General features: G+C 43.8%; 1 protein-coding gene and 1 long non-coding RNA gene across 2 annotated transcripts in view; one reads left to right on the top strand and one right to left on the bottom strand.

Moving 5' to 3' along the window:
* LOC137374595 (uncharacterized) overlaps positions 1 to 15,355 on the bottom strand; it is a 108,886-nt gene extending 93,531 nt beyond the window's left edge. Inside the window, exons 1-2 of the mRNA XM_068040933.1 lie at positions 15,349 to 15,355; positions 12,829 to 12,901 (exon numbers count right to left, since the gene is read on the bottom strand). The gene's annotated coding sequence lies outside the window, so the exon portion shown is untranslated. The remainder of the gene's footprint in view (positions 1 to 12,828; positions 12,902 to 15,348) is intronic.
* LOC137374596 (uncharacterized) lies at positions 6,424 to 10,177 on the top strand. Its single transcript, XR_010975855.1, has 2 exons — positions 6,424 to 6,754; positions 7,753 to 10,177. It is a non-coding gene; the product is annotated as an uncharacterized lncRNA (long non-coding RNA).
* Positions 15,356 to 17,442: the final 2,087 nt, after the last annotated feature.

Below are 17,442 nucleotides of genomic sequence, written 5' to 3' on the forward strand. Positions count from 1 at the left end.
ACAGACAGTGCTTGTGGAGATAAGGGACCATTCCCTGACACATTCAACCCACAATGGACTTTGATCACCAGACATTGAAGGAGAGGAAGCACACATTCCAGGATGACTGCTAATATGGCCGAATTCACAAACAGACATGGTCAAACCAGCTGGTCACATGACTAACCTACTGGGCAACCTGAGCTTTTTGAATTGTACAAACAGCTTGAGCAAGGGAGACTGTTTGCTCCTGGAATGTAAAGACCTCTCCTGGCTGGCTCACCATAGCCTCTCCTGTCTGATCCCATTTCTTTCTCATGGAACTCTAAATCCACTGAAGACATGAACCTCAAGAGAGAAAAGTCTCCGACATCGAACAAGGTTTAAGAAGAATACTGTGCCCCAATGAAAAGCAAGACCTACCTATAATCAAGAATTCTGCAGCGAGCTTGAAGAACAGTAACCAAAACCAAGTTCTGATATTGCCTCAAACTTTGCCACTTTATTTCTTCCACTCTTTTCTGTCTCTATCTGCATGTGTGTTTATCGCCTATGCATGCTAGCGTGGGCGCGTGTATCCGTAGGCGTTAACCGAATTAGAGTTTAAGTTTAATAAATTTCAATCTTTCTTCTTTAAAACTAAAAAAACCTGTTTGTGCTGGTTTCTTTGCCTTATAACTGGAAAGCAGTGCAAAAGGATTCTCCAAGGGGGAGCTAAAAACACAGTTTGTTTAAAATTAAACCGTGTTACAATAAGACCAGGTGAAGGCTGAGAGGGAACCCTAGACCCCTTTCTCACCTGGTTGTAACAGTAGACTGATAGGGCGTTAATTTGCCAGGTTGGATTTGTCCTGCTTTGTGTATGGGACATACCTAGACAATTTTCCACATCTGCGAGAAGATGCCAGTGTTGTAGCAGTACTGGAACAGCTTAGCTAGGGGCACGCCAGTTCTGGAGCACAAGTCTTCAGTACTATTGTCGGAATGTTGTCAGGGCCCATAGCCTTTGCAGTATTTAGTGCCTGCAGCCGTTTCTTGATATATTCAAGTCTTCAGTACTACTGACGGAATGTTGTCAGGGCCCATAGCCTTTGCTGTATCCACTGCCTTCAGTCGTTTCTTGATATCACGCGGAGTGAATCGAATTGGCTGAAGACTGGCATCTGTGATGCCAGGGACCTCAGGAGGAGGCAGAAATGGACCATCTACTCGGCACTCTTGGCTGAAGATTGTTGCAAGTTCTTCAGCCTTATCTTTTGCACTGATGTGCTGGGCTCCCCCATCATTGAGGATGGGGCTATTTGTGGAGCCACCTCCTTCTGTTAGTCATTTAATTGTCCACCCCCATTCATGACTGGATGTCGCAGGACTGCAGAGCTTAGACCTGATCCATTGATTGTGGGATGGCTTATTTCTATTGCATGCTGCTTCCACTGTTTGGCATGCATGTAGTCTGATGTTGTAGCTTCACTAGGTTGACACCTCATTTTGAGGTATGCTTGGTGCTGCTCCTGACCTGCTCTCCTGCACTTCTCATTGAAACTAGATTGATCCTCCAGCTTGATGGTAATGTTAGAGTGGGGGATATGCCGGGCCATGAGGTTACAGCTTGTGGTCGAATACAATTGTGCTGCTTCTGATGGCCCACAGCGCCTCATGGATGCCCAGTTTTGAGTTGCTAGATCTGTTCAAAATCTATTTTGTATGGTGATAGTGCCACACAACACAATGGAAGGTATTCTCAATATAAAGAGGGGGCTTCGACTCCACAAGAACTGTGCGGTGGTCACTCCTACCAATGCTATCATGTACAGATGCATTTGCGACAGGTAGGTTGGTGAGGACGAGGTCAAGTATGTTTTTTCCTCTTGTTGGTTCAGTCACCACCTGTCACAGACCCAGTCTGGCAGCTATGTCCTTTAGTACTCGGCCAGCTCGGTCAGATGGACATTGAAGTCCCAACCCAGAGTACGTTCTGTACCCTCAGTGCTTCTTCCAAGTGGTGTTCAACATGGAGGAGTACTGATTCATCAGCTGAGGGTGGGCTGTGTGTGGTAATCAGCAGGAGGTTTCCGTGCCTGTGTTTAACCTGATACCATGAGACTTCAAGGGGTCTGGAGACGATGTTGAGGACTCTCAGGGCAACTCCCTCCTGATTGTATACAACTGTGTCACCACTTCTAGTGTTTCTGTCCTGTTCATGGGACAGGACATACCCATGGATGGTGATGGAGGAGTTTGGGACATTGTCTGTAAGGTGTGGTTCCATGAGTATAACTATGTCAGGCTGTTTCCTGACTAGTCTGAGAGATAGCTCTCACAATTTTAACAAAAGCTCCCAGATGTTATGAAGGAGGATTTGCAGGGTCGACAGGGCTGGTGTGTCAGTTATATCGTTGTCGTTTCCGGGTGATCCGTCTAGTTTCAGTTAGACCTTTTAAGCTTTTCTCTAGCCATTTTGGTGCAATAAATGCGAGGCCATTTCAGAGTCAACCACTTTGCTGTGGGTCTGGAGTCACATGTAGGCCAGAATAGGTAAGGAGGGCAGATTTCCTTCCCTTCAGGGCAATAATGAACCAGATGGGTTTTTCCAACAATCGACAATGCATTTTAATTCCAGATTTATTCATTGAATTTATATTCCACCAGCTGTCATGGTGGGATTTGAACCCCTGTCCCCAGTGCATTAGCATGGGCCTCTGGATTGCTAGCCCAGTGACATTACCACTACGCCACTGCCTCCCCTGTAATACAGACTTTGTCTCTTGCCTTTAACCGGAAGGAAAAACTATAGCAGCTCCTTGGCAAGTAATACGTGCTCCGTAGCAGAATGGGAGAAAATTGAGTATTTAGTATCCGAGGCATCGACTTTAGAGATTTCAGGCTACATTCAAGAAGCATTGATATAGTGTGTTTAGCATAATAAAGCATCCCAAAGCACTTCACAGGAATGTTATGAAGCAAAATTGGACTCCGAGGCACATATGAAGATATTATGGCAGATGACCATAGAAACATAAAAAACAGGAGCAGGAGTAGGCCATTTGGCCCTTCGGGCCTGCTCCACCATTCAAATAAGATCATGGTTGATCATCTAATTCAGTACCCTGTTCTCGCTTTCTCCCCATATCCCTTAATCCATTTGTCATTAGATTGGTCAAAGAGGTAGGTTTTAAGGAGTGTCTTAAAGGAGGAAAGAGAGGTAGAGAGACGGAGATAAAAGCAATTGGAAGGGATCGTTCCCTTCATGACACCACTCCTCCATTACCCCCAACACCTCGTCCCCTTCCCACAGCACCTTCCCATGCATTCGCAGGAGGGGCAATACCTGAACTTTTATCTCCTCTCTCCTCACTATCCAAGGCCCCAAACATTTCTTTCAGGTGAAGCAGTGATTTACTTGTACTTCTTTCAATTTAGTATACCGCATTCACTGCTCATAATGTGGTCTCCTCTACACTGGGGAGACCAAATGTAGATTGGGTGACTGCTTTGCAGAACATCTCCGCTCAGTCCAAAAGCGTGACACTGAGCTTATGGTTGCTTGCCATTTCAACACTCCCCCCTGCTCTCATGCCCACATATCTGTCCTGGGTTTGGTGCAGTGTTCCGGTGAACATCAACGCAAGCTCGAGGAACAGCATCTCATTTACGGATTAGGCGCACTACAGCCTGCCAGACTGAACATCGAGTTCAACCATTTCAGAGCATGACAGCCACCCACCTCCCCCCCACCACCTTTTTATTTTCAGTTATTTTTTTCTTTTTTCTTTTTATTTTATTTCATTTTAGTTTGCTTCATCATTCATTTTTCTTACCATGTGCCTGCCCACTGTTTTTTTCATGTTTGTGCTTTGGGCCAGGGCTGTTCATTTTTCTGTCCATTAACACCCTCTCTGCACTCACGCTTTGTCTTTCAGCACACCATTAACATACCATTTGCCTTTGCTCCATGACCTTCTGGTCAGTTATTCTCTGCGACCCTGTCCTAGCAACACCTTGCTCCACCCCCACTTTATTTGCTTAAAACCTATTATATTTCTAACCTTTGCCAGTTCTGATGAAGGGTCACTGACCATTAACTCTGCTTCTCTCTCCACAGGTGCTGCCAGACCTGTTGCGTATTTCCAGCATTTCTTGTTTTTATATTATATTAGAGAGACGGAGAGGTTTGGGGGGGATTTTCAGACTTTAGGGCCGGCCGGGCAACTGAAGGCACGACCACCAATAGTGGAGTAACTCAGCAGCTGCTCACCTTTCAAACGTGAATGAGAAATGAGTTGTATCAAATTGTTTTTACATTAACAATATGCAATCAGGGGCAAGAACATAATATTCCCACCATGGCCTGCCAACAAAATAAAAGAGGCAAACTGAGTGCCTTCAATTGTATCCAGGATCTGACTTCTTCAGGATCGCAAAAGCAGTCTTTGAAAGTAACAGAATACACCTACGTCTTCCCTACTGGTGTTTCAACAGGCCCACAATCATGGGCCGGGCACCCCACCATGAAATTAGGAGCACAGTACTATCTCCTGTTTTTGTCCTTGGCAAATTTATTAAAACATAATCTCAGTACAGTGTAGAACATTGAACTGGGTGCAGTAGCTATCACAATCCTGGATTTCAATATTGGTTAATGAATAAGACTGACATTTCATTCCATAATCTGTGTCAGTTATAGGTTTTCACAATTATACTCTGCCCTTTTCCCTGGATGCTGCATATCTATTGTGTAGCTTTCATAGATGTTATAGCTTCAATTATTTGTCCAATAATTTGGCATTTAATTTTTTTTTTAATCAGAAAATGCTGGAAGCATATATGGAGAAAGAAACAGAGTTAATGTTTCAGGTCTGTGACCCTGCATCAGTTCATGATGGTTTCAACAGCAGATGAGATGAGACAGGGGCAAAGTCAGGCGATGTTATGGAGATGGAAATAAGCGGTCTTAGTGATCGCGTGAATATGAGGTCAGAGATTCATCTCAAGGTCAAATATGATACAAACATTGCCAACAGACTGGCTTAGTCTCAGATTATTGCGAGGGAGAGGGATAAAGGAGGTAGATAGGGAACCTCAGCAAAGTCTATATCTGATATGAATTTCACTGCAAGTTAATTCTCGCTGCAATACATACGAACATATGAATTAGGAGCAGAGGTAGGCCATTCAGCCCCTCGAGCCTGCTCCGTCATTCAATAAGATCATGGCTGATCTGTTTGTGTTTCGAATTCCACACTCCCATCTACCCTTGATGCCCTTGCCTAACAAGAATATATCTACCTCTGCCTTAAAAATATTGAATGACCCCGCCTCCACCACCTACTGAGGCATAGATAAATTGAATAAAATGTTGTCTTTGACTCCATAAACCATGCTTATCAGTACAGTGATCAAATATTTGACATATTGTGCACAGAATCCTGGCAATGACGTGAAGTTCACTGAGATTTGATAATTTACAGTATTATCTTCTGCTCAAAGCCAGGTAATTTTCCCATTGCAAAATGCAAACAGCAATAGAATTCAGGACCTGGATGTTCCTCTGTTGCCTACGCCTTCCCCACCTGCTACACGTAAATTATGGCAGGGAGGTGGCTCCCAGCAAGCTGCCCAAATTGACTGCCATCTTCCCATTCCACTGTTGCCCCACTGGCAACAGCAAAAGGCCCTGTGTTTCCATTCTGGAGGGCACCTCACCCCTCTCGTCAGCCTCCAAGGCCTAACATTATGCTTGCCCTCTAATCTGTCCAATCTTTCCCCTTTAAGCTGGGCTTCACCTTTGTAGGTGCCACAGCAGCTGAACTGTACTAGTTGGTCGTGGCAGTCTCCCACTTGCTGACAGGGATCCCATCAGCAGTCTGTCCTGCAGGCAGAACAACCACCACCCAGGAAAATCAGCTGGAGGCAAGGCAGCAAATCCAGTTCTTGGGTAAGAAGGAGTGGAAGAACGTTTTTATTATTATTACAGTTTAGGTTCTGAACAGATGTTTCCATGAATTGCACAATTTCACCATAGAGCTGATGCCAGAGACAGTTCTTTTGGAATGGCATTTTCTTTATTTAATTTTTGAAATGAAGTATTTTGTTTACAAAAAAAAAGAAAGCCTACTTTAGATTTTTACTGCACCTTTTCTTTACTGAGTGACATTCAATTTTTGTACATTGTAATTTTGTTCACTCCATAAAACAGGTGAATTTGACTGAAAGGATTTTAAATTAAAGGTTGACGTGGCTCACAAGCTGCCAGCCTGACAGTTCCTGTGATCTCATGAGAGTGGGAAACTCCAGAGTCCTTTGCAGGTCATGGGAATACGTACCAAGAATGTAAACTCAGATATAATTAATCCATTACTTGTTCTCTTAAAAACAGGTAATGAAAAAATATTTTTAGTCAACAACTGGAGGCCTGGAATATTTTGCAGCAAATTGCTTTTGCTGTTTGAGACGTCAGTTAATTCTAAACTCATCTAAGTATATATTTACAGTTCTATCCTTTATTATTTACAGTAGTGTTAAAGATTACATTCTGTTCCACAACACATATGAAAAGCTATGTGGTTTAAGCTGGGATCCTACACTCTGCAACACCACCTGGGCTAGAACTCTCTAGATATACTTTGAAATGCAGGAAGTAGCTGTTCTAAAGCATTCTGAGGGCTTTCAGATCATCGGAGGAGATTTTCTGCGTGTATATGGTAATCCTAAGGGAAAAATATTGATGACACAATCAAGAGCTACATTGCACAACTTCCTGCTGGACATTGAAACAGTAAGTTGTAGGAATTCATCTGGGATCATTTTGTGGGCCCAGACTTGATGCTACAAATGCAGTGCATGCCTGAATCAAGAGTCTCAAGGCCAACCTGAAATTGGGCCTTCAGCTTCATTGGCATTTAATGCACAAACTGCCACTATTTTGACAACCAGCAAGTGCATTACGGGTCACCAATGTCAAGCCATTTACCTCACTGGCAGGAGCCCAAAAGTAAATTCTGGGATGGGATTTGGAGCGGACTATGGTGGGGTTGATGACCATGACAAATGTGGAGTTGGGGAGAATGCCTGCTCCTTCTGAGTCCCCAGGAAGGTTTTTTGTTATGTTAAAAAATGTTTTACTTTAGTTGGTGATTTAGTTGAAGAATGCTGAGCTGACCAGGCTCAATGTCTGCCCCACTCATTGTAAACATTTTTTTTGCAGAGAGGTCCTTCAACAGGCATTAAGCCCCTAATAAACATAGGCAATGGGCCTCACACCTGTTTTAGATAGCTGCCTGGACACTTAGAAAATGGACCTGATGAATTTAGCAATGAACCAAACATCATCACAGATTGGCACATTGCTAAATTGGTCAGTGTTGTACCTTATACCCAAAAATGGATGCCACGCATATCAATTTCTACCCCAAAGACAAGAAAGGAGTTTTGCTTACAATGGAACAAGAATAATTTTTAAAAATTGGGCCTATTTCCTTATTCTGGATAGTACTGAACAGAAATTTGATCCTCGATATGTTAGGTTACCTAAAACCCTAACATTATAACAACGGTGCTGAGAAAAGACAGGCACTGGAATTTGATATTGTGTGAATGTTATGATTCATCCCAGTGTTAGTGTACAACAGTAGAAAAATTCATTTATCCGTGCTATATCGACTGTACATATGTGTGTTCCCCATTAGCAACTTATTAGAGATCACAAACATGTGAGAGTCATCTCATTCCAATTGATAGTCATCATGTTTTGAACAGCTCTCTTTTCGCCCACAGAAAGTAAAACAAAATAAAAGATGTTGAGACTATTCCCTGGACGTTTGCTCAACATGAACTGATTCAATCAGTTGCCCAACTTTTGTTTTTGTTAATCTGATCATTTTTGTTTCACTATATACCTATAAATTGCAAAATTACAAAACTGTTTTGGCTGCATTGGGCTTCATCTTGAGTGAACACATGTGAAGTGCACCCCATACAGCTTCTTGTACTTTTTGACATAATATATAGCTTGTGAATTCAGGCTTTTTGGCATGTATTCATGAAATTGGTTACAAATTAATAGTATGTTTATCATTATGTTAACTAGAATGCTAAGAATGCTTTGGTAGTTATGGTGCTGCAGTTATTTGTCTTTGGTTTGTTGAATTTCAGTCTCTGTGGTAGTTAACTTCCAATATGACTCACCATTGTCACAAGACGCTTACAGGGGCTGACTTTCTATTCCCATTTCCCACTAATGTAAACACCACAGAAATGTTGAATTTTCTTTGAAACCGCACTGGCATCAGTGGTTCCGTTTAACACGTAGTAAATGACCTGCTACAATACAGTTCTTTCAGATGAATGAACAGAAAGTGAAGTACAAGTTTTATTCATAAAAACAGTAGCTGACATTCTTGATGCGTCATAGCCTTTGATAAAACACTTATCCAAACAATCTACAAATTTTTATATTCCAACCGAAGTTGGGAAGTCTGTTGGTGCCAAATTATTCACCAATTTTTCCTATTTAAGTGATTGGCTTCTCTGGCAGATGTCTCTTGCAATGACCTGGAAAAATTCTGTGACAAAGAAGCTTACACTGAGAATTTTCTCAGGGGTTCTCCTGATCAACTATTGTGACTTTGGTGGAAAGATCGGTGGAAACTCCCATTTATCCACCTATCCCGGAGTTTCCGCTGATCTTCTGCCTATGTTATGACTGCTAATTGGGAGAACCCTCAGAAAATTCCAGGCAAGAGTGCTGTGGTGACTGTGACAGCTACAGGAAGACCAGTTCTTGTTTGTTGTAATTCAGCCTATGGTAGCTAGGAAAACTCAGTCACTGCCTCTGCAGAAATCCTTTTTTTAAAATTCTTTCATACAATGTGGGCATCGCTGGCAAGGCCAGCATTTATTGCCCATCCCTAATTGCCCTTGTGAAGTTGGTGGTGAGTGGCAGTCTTGAACCGCTGCAGTCCTTGGGGTGTAGGTACACCCACAGTGCTGTTAGGAAGGGAGTTCCAGGATTTTGATCCAGCAGTAATGAAGGAACGGCGATATAGTTTCAGGTCAAGGTGGTGTGCGGCTTGGAGGGAAACTTGTAGGTGATGGTGTTCCCAAGTATCTGCTACCCTTGTTGTTCTAGGTGGTAGAGGTCGTGGGTTTGGAAGGTGCTGTCTAGGGAGGCTTGGTGAGTCGCTGCAGTGCATCTTGTAGATGGTACACACTGCTGCCACTGTGCGACAGTGGTGAAGGGAGTGAATGTTTAAGGTGGTGGCTGGGGTGACAATCAAGCAGGCAGGTCTTTTCTGGCATGCCCAGGTAGGATTGGCATTGTCTGTTTTGTACAGATCCTGGGGTAGTAGTGGGAGCACATGGAGCATATCCAGATCATACAACAATATGGGAGTTGGATCAGCAAGTCCTATCTTTACAACCTTGTCAGATGTTATTTAGATTGCTCCAGACAACTGCCAGTTAAAATGTAAATGCACCTTATACCTAAAAGATTATGAAATGATAATCCCAAGAATGTTCAAAAATTGCTGAGGAAAAAAGTAGATGCTAACCGCCTACCCCTGTTGGCCAGGGGCTGCAAGAAGTACAGAATCTTTAACAAACTGCTGGATTGTTTGTGAACTATTGTAACCTGGAGCTCAGACACTGGCCTGTGCTGGTAAAAACCAGTTTGAACCAATTAATTTATGTGACAAGACAAAGGAGAGATCTCACGAAAGGAGCCTTATTTGGACACGGTGTGATACCAGGGTCTTTGGGCCTAGGCCAATTAGGAGAAGATACGAAAGAGGTGAGCAGGCTTAAACCAACCGGAAAGAGACAGCTCAGTTTTGAAGAGATAAGAAGGAGAATAAGAATAGAGAATCTTGGGCATAGAGCCAGCGAGAAACTCCGGAGAACAACCATCGCGGAAGTGGAAGACCCTGCGTGAGCAACACGGCGACGACGTAAAAGAGAGAGAGAACGGAACGCCTGGCCAGCATCAGCTCTCCCCTTTTTCGGGTATTATCCTTTGTTTTCTGTGATTAGGTCAGGGAAAGGTCAGAGGAACCTAGTGGGTGTGCTTATCAATTCCAGCTAGCTTTGTTATTAACTGTATAACCCTGTTTGAGTTGCAAGCTTTTGTCTAACTAAGTGTATAAGCCTTATTCTTACATTGTACAACAACGTGAATAAAGTAAATTGATAGTTAAAGAAAGGACTGAGTTTCCTCCTCTTTGTACTAAGCTATTAACTGTAGCCGGTGGATTAAGTGGAGGGTGGCTCTCCTGTAACCCGTTATCCCAAACACCCAGCCTGAGCCTGAATTAAGAGGACTTAGTCCCACGTGACGGCCAGGATCAAGTGGGTGACGGGAATAAAGGGGCCAAGGGGGAGTTGACTCCGCGCCACGGTTTACACCCCCACAACAAACTAGCTTTGAGGAGTAACGCTAATGAGCAGCCTTTGCCTACTGCATCACTGCTGAAACCAGTTTTGATAGGTGAAAATATAGTGTTGGGCAGATCCTGACCTAAAACTGTGAAATTTGTCGTGGAACCTGAATTTTGTTCAATACATTTTGGCATGCTGCCAGACCTGCTGAGTATTTCCAGCATGTCTTGTTTTTATTTCAGACTGAAGTATCTCTATCAGCTAGACTAATTAAGGTGGCAGCGTACCAAAACAACATACATCACACATTATTTAATATCGATGATGTTTAGTTTGCTGAAGAAATTTCTTTTTTTTTAGTTTATCCATAATTGTAATGCTTGTTTCCATTAAATCACTTCACTGCCAAGGAATGGTTCTGCATCCAGCTCTAGTCGCCAATATAAAAAAGAGAAAATAAAGCTTTAGAGATAGTGAGGAGAAGAGCCAAAAGGCTGATCCCTAATATCAAAGATCTGGGTAATGAGGAAATGTTGGAGAAACAGGACATTTTCAGCACTAAAGAGAAGGATCTGAGGGGTGATCACATTGAGGTATATATGAAGGTTAAAGGAATGGAATGAACAAATCAGGAATTTGACTTTAATTCAAATTGTCAGCATTAGACAACAGGATATAGATTCAAACAAATAGAAGGTAAATTTCAGACTGACATCAGGAGTTTCTTCTTGCTAAGAGTAATAGACTTTCAGAACAAGTACTGGAGACAAAAACTATAGAATCTTTCAAGAAATAATTGGATGCTGAAATGGGAGGACTTTAGGATCTTTTGACATGAATTAACTAATATTGGCCCAATGGCCTTCCTCAACCATAAATATTATGTGATCTTTTATAATCTTGAGAGACAGGAAGGGGCGAGGCTGTGGAGGGATTTGAAAACAAGGATGGGAATTTTAAAATTGTGGCATTACTTAAACAGGAGCCAATCTCGGAGAGCGAGCACTGGGGTGATGGGTGACTGGGACTTGGTAGGGATTCAGGCAACAGCGTTTTGGATGACATCAAGTTTATGGAGAGTGGAAAGAGGAAGGCTGGCCAGGAATGTGCTGGAATAGTCAACTCCAGAGGTAACAAAGTCATGGATGAGCGTTTTAGCAGCAGATGAGCTGAGGCAGAGGTGGAGACGGGGGATATTACAGAGGTGGAAATAGGTTTGATGTTGTGGATATATGATCATAAGCTCATCTCAGTGTCAAATATAACACCAAGGGCTGGATTCTGCATAGGCGGCGGGGATCCCAGTGCCGGGCCAAAAAAGCAGGAGGAACCCCGCCTCAGCCTTGTCCTGCCACCCCAGAGCGATCCTCCAGTCTTTTTACATCAAAGTTTCACGAGCCGAGATCCCCGTCCCTTTAACAATGAGGATTCCGCCTCCAAGAAATGTCGGCCAATCAGAGGGCCGACAGCTCAGCAATATTGGCAGCGCCACCTGGAGGGGGTGGACACTGCTGGTACTACAGAGGCCTTGGACCCAGGCTTTGCGGTGGAACACCAGACCAGAGATGGGTGAGGCGGGGTCGCCGGGGCCTTCCGGACTGGCCCCAGCAAGGGGGTACAGTCCAGGGGGATGGGCATCTGGGGGGTGAAGTAATTCCCAGCAGGGGTCCTCCATGGGCCACAAATTCCCCACGGAGGAGGGACCTCCTCCCCAAAGCCCATTGCGAGGGTGTCTCATTTTACAAGGTGCCCTCCCCACATGGCAGAAGCACCCTCCCACTGCTGGTAAAATCCCAGTGGTGACGGGAAGAGGCCCTTAATTGGCCGTTAATAGACCACTTAAGAGCCCCAATTGGACTATGGACGGGAAGGCCGTCGTTCCCTATCCCACAGCGGGTAAGATTGCTTGGTGATGGGGAGGTAACGAGCCCTCCGCGTCACCCCACCATTATTCTTTTTGTGCCCTGCCTCCTCCAACCCCGCCTCAGGGGGGGCCCATAAAGTCCAGCCATATATTTGCAAACTGTTGTCAGAGAGAGGGATGGAGCAGGTGGCTATGGAATGGAACTTGTGGCGGGGACCAAAGATAATGGTTTCAGCCTCCCCAATATCTAATTGGAGGAATTTTCTTTTCATATAGTACTGGATGTGGAACAGATAATTTAGAGACAGTGGATAGGTTGAGAGAGGTGGTGATGAGGTAGCGCTGTGCATTGTACATGTGGAAACTGATGCTGTGTTTTCAGATGATATTGCTGAGGGGCAGCAGGTAGATGTGAATTTGGAGCGATCCAAGGATAGATTCGCGGGGGATACCATAGGCAATGGCGTGGAATGGGAAAAGAAGCAATTGCAGGTGTCTACGGCTGGATAGATAAGAATGGACTCTAGTGGCAAGGTATTGGAGGAGGATAGTGTGGACAACCATGTCAAAGTCTATCAATAGGTCCAGAAGGACAAGAAGGGATAGTTTACCTTTGTCACAGTCACATGGGGTGTCATTTGTGACTTTGGTAAGAGCCGTTTTGATCTTGCGGCGAGGCAAAACCTGATTGAAAGGATGCAAACATAGTGAATCTGGGAAAGGTGGACACAGATTGGGAGGCAATAGCATGTTCATAGACTAACCTGTTCCTGCATCTAAACTGGTCTACTTAAAAACAACATTCCTTCATCATGTTAAAGAAATAATAGTGCTGTCATTTCTTTGATTATATTGCTGTAACATTAGGTTTATGTGGTTCTAATTTTATACTGGCCTCGAGGACAAAAGGAATCTTTCATGTTATTTAGTGGCGTCCCACCTTTTAAGGGAGATATATGCTTATTTTCTGGACAGATTCACTTTCCTAACCTCACAAGTAGATTGGCCTACTTCAAAATAGGGTCTCTTCATCACCTTGAAGAATTATTAGTGGTATCACCTCGCTAAGGTTAGACACTAAACTTTGTCCCTGCAGAGCCAGATTACCTTGAATAAATCCCCAATGGCCTACTTAAAATAGGATCCTTCTTCCAACGTACATTAACTTTATATTTCACTATCTGAAAATCCATCTAACATTCTTTAGACCATCCTCTAAATTATCCCATGTCTCTTTTAATGCTATCCATTTTTCATTGGCTCACTACATAGGTTATTGCCAAAAGCAAATTTTATATTATTACCAGTAACCCGCTCTATATCATTTTTGAAACATTTCAACATCATGAAACCTGGGGAAGTTTCTCTGATTCTTTGCTGGTCAATGTTGGAAAATAACTCACCGACTATTAATCTGAATTGTGGTCTATTATAATTCTAAATGTGATTCACCACCAACTAGCATGAGACATATTTACACTATGACAATAAAAAGGAAGGGACTTTGACCGTATCTGTGAGTTAATCTGACTCCCAGGTATGTCTGACCTAATTTGATGTCAAATTGTTAGTTAATTCAGTGCTTCATATACCGAAATATTAGAATGTTGTTAAGGATCTCATTTCCTGATGATAAGAGAACAGGCATCACCAATATAATGAATATATTCAGTTTTTCGTAACCTAACAGAGTTCTAGTTAGAATTGTTAAAACCACATCCTGTTCAGACAAGTAATATATGTTAACTTAAGAAATGGCCTTGAAACATTATTGTATCCTGACGTACATGCTAGGTGGTGTCATGACGCGCAGACATACAGTAGCACAGCACTCTTGTGACCTTTGCAATGTCAGCAATTGTACTTCCTTCATTTTGATTTGTTATTGCTACTCAGCCCACTTGCAACTTTCTCCTGTCTGATTGAACTCAGGCATTTCAAAGTGATCGTAGTCCTTGACTCAGAGCAGGCTGAGCAAATCTAGTGTATGTAAAGCGAGCAACATCCACTGCATTTTAATCAACAGCTAAATCTTAAAGGCCCTTCAATGTTGTTCCAGCATAAAGTAAAATAAAGGCTTCCTTATTATTGAACAGTCTGTTTAATAATAGCATAAGTCCTTTGGAAGATTCTGATTATGAATTTTCTAAGAAGTCATCAATTCTACCCAAAGATACCAATGCAGGCTCGCCCATTTTAGGATGTGCTGGTGTATAGGGTAAGATCCCTGCATCTAAATGATCAAACTTGAGGCATCCTCAATATTGGCGGCACAGTGGCGCAGTGGTTAGCACCGCAGCCTCACAGCTCCAGCGACCCGGGTTCAATTCTGGGTACTGCCTGTGTGGAGTTTGCAAGTTCTCCCTGTGTCTGCGTGGGTTTCCTCCGGGTGCTCCGGTTTCCTCCCACAAGCCAAAGACTTGCTGGTTGATAGGTTAATTGGCCATTATAAATTGCCCCTAGTATAGGTAGGTGGTAGGGAAATATAGGGACAGGTGGGGATGTGATAAGAATATGGAATTAGTGTAGGATTAGTATCAATGGGTGGTTGATGGTCGGCACAGACTCAGTGGGCCGAAGGGCCTGTTTCGATGCTGTATCTCTAAATTGGGCATCAGGTCTCATTAACATCAAACCAATGAGGAGCAAATAGCCAGTCAGTGGGGTGTAAATGAAGCTCCAGTGTTGCAGCAGTGCTGATGTCAGGGAAGGATGCAAAGGCCAGCATAGGGCATCAGAAGCTGTAGGGGAATTGGAAGCTGGGTAGAGTGTTTGAATTGATGACGGAGGTGGGATTGGAGTCCATGTGGAAGGGTGTGGAGTGGAAGCTGGGGAGGGGGCATCAGAGGCCGGGGGGGGTGCGGTGGGGGGATGGAGGCTGAGGGAGGACCAGTTTGGGGGGTTTGTGGAGATTGAAAACTGGGAAGGGGTGTTGGAGGCTGAGGGAGGATTGGATACTGGGAGGGGGCATCAGAGGCCAAGGGGGGACTGGGTAGGGAGGTGGGCATTGGAGACTGTGTCAGGTCAGGTGATCAGAGGCTGGGGGAAGGGGGGAGTGTGGAGCAGGGGCTTAGGGTAAGGGGGATCAGAAGCCGATTCCACATTTAAATGAGTAAATTTCAAAAGCTTACTTTTTGTTGGCATGCGAGGACTGGTTATACTGAGTGCAGTTGTTGCTGGCGCAGGCTACCTCAGTGCAGTATGGCCTCAAACAGGCATTAGTTCCCGGAGTTCCAAACACAAAAGGTTTAACATCTGTTTCAGGAGTCGGCACTGCACAGTGATTTTTTTTTGTCCTTTCCCAATGTGATGTGTACATCTGGCAGGAAATGCACATGTGATTCCTGCCCAATATATTGGAGACTTCATAGGGCAGTTAATGCCTGAAAAATGTGCACTGTGTAGAGAAATTTTAAGGACATAGCATTTTATTTGTTAATTTAGGCTATAATTTACTCAGCTCACTAATCTTTAACAATAAAAGTGATTGTTAATATAAAACAGAATCCTGCACTTTATACTCATCTCTACTTCATACTGAAGTTTGTGAATGGAAGAAAATGTAACTCCTGATTGTCGTAATCCTTTTTCATTTTGAGGTATTAGTGAAACTTGAACCCTTTTTGTGTGTTAACATGATCCTTCAAAGCAATTTCCCCCACAGATTTTCACATTCAAGATTATTATACAGTTCTTTGAATGCTTACCATATGTGCCCATTTTGCAGTACAGCATATATTGCAGCTCCAACCCATATCTGAAATCTTTGCTGCACAAACATCATTAATAGGCTTCACTCAGAAAATCCTTCTGATGAATTGTAGCTGCATAATGCATGTACATGTTCTTGCAGCCATAATTGGCCACAGGATAGACAATTTGATGCCATTACTCACAGGATAAGGCAGCTGCTGGATGTTGCCATGTAACAATACTTAGAACATAGAACATAGAACAGTACAGCACAGTACAGGCCCTTCGGCCCACGATGTTGTGCCGAACCTTTAACCTACTCTAAGATCAAAATAACTACCTACCCTTCATTCTGCTATCTTCCATGTACCTATCCAAGAGTTGCTTAAATCCCCCAAATGTATCTGCATCTACTACCACCGCTGGCAGCGCATTCCACGCACCCACCACTCTCTGTGTAAAGAACCTACCTCTGACATCTCCCCGAAACCTTCCTCCAATCACCTTAAAATTATGCCCCCTGGTGATAGCCCTTTCCACCCTGGGAAAAAGTCTCTGGCTATCCACTCTGTTTCTGTAGCACCAGGGGTGCTACGAAGGCAAATGTTGTGGTCTTCATGTTTTGCATGTCCTATGTTATCCCTTGCAACATAGTATGCTCCACTTGACTTAAAAAGTCTAAAATAAGTATTAGAATTGTGGTTTTAAAAACTGTGGGCAGGATTTTGTTCTTCCCTTGGAGGCGGACATGGAGACAGCAGGGGGGGGACAAACAAAATGGCAGGGTGTGGTGTTCCCGGTGCCATACCTGACAAGCCTGGGCCCACTGCCATTTTGTCCAAGGCTGGGAAGTCCAAGGATGGCCTTTCCACCCCAGGCCAATTGATGCCAACTCAACCTCAAGTTTACTGAAAGCGAAGGGACCCACCACTGCAGGGAGATGCTGCCAAGCCCCCCCACCCCGGGAAGACCACCCCACTCTCACCAACACCCCTCCATTATGTCACCAGGGACATTTTGCCAGCCACCAGGCCCCACTTACCTCTCCTGGAGTCTCCTCCCTTCTACAGTATGACAGGGGCTCCTGCAGTACCGGCAGTGGACACCACTCCCAGTGATGCTGCCAATACTGCAGAGCTGCCAGTCCTCCCATTGGCCAGCAGCTCTGGAGACAAGAGCTCATCCCTTAAAGGGACGACGTCCCTGAAAGTGGGCAGTTAATTGTCTGCCCGCTGTCGAATTGTAATTGTCCCTGCCTTCCAGCCCATCACTGAGACCCCAGTCGCCAGAAGTAATCCAGCTCTGTGTTTCTGGAAATCTGGAACAAATCCAGCAAATGCTGGAAATATCGTAACAGTTTAAGCATTAATTTCTGTTTCTGTTCTCTAAATGCCTGCTCTGCATTTCCAATAATTTCTGGTATTATTTAAAATTTAATCACTTCCTTGGAATAATATATTAGATGAATGACTTCATCCAAAGAAACACTGAATCATGAACAGTATCATGAAATTTTACTGATGTCAGAAAAG

The sequence above is a fragment of the Heterodontus francisci genome, chromosome 10 (assembly GCF_036365525.1).
Source record: "Heterodontus francisci isolate sHetFra1 chromosome 10, sHetFra1.hap1, whole genome shotgun sequence".
NCBI classification, from domain to species: domain Eukaryota; kingdom Metazoa; phylum Chordata; class Chondrichthyes; order Heterodontiformes; family Heterodontidae; genus Heterodontus; species Heterodontus francisci.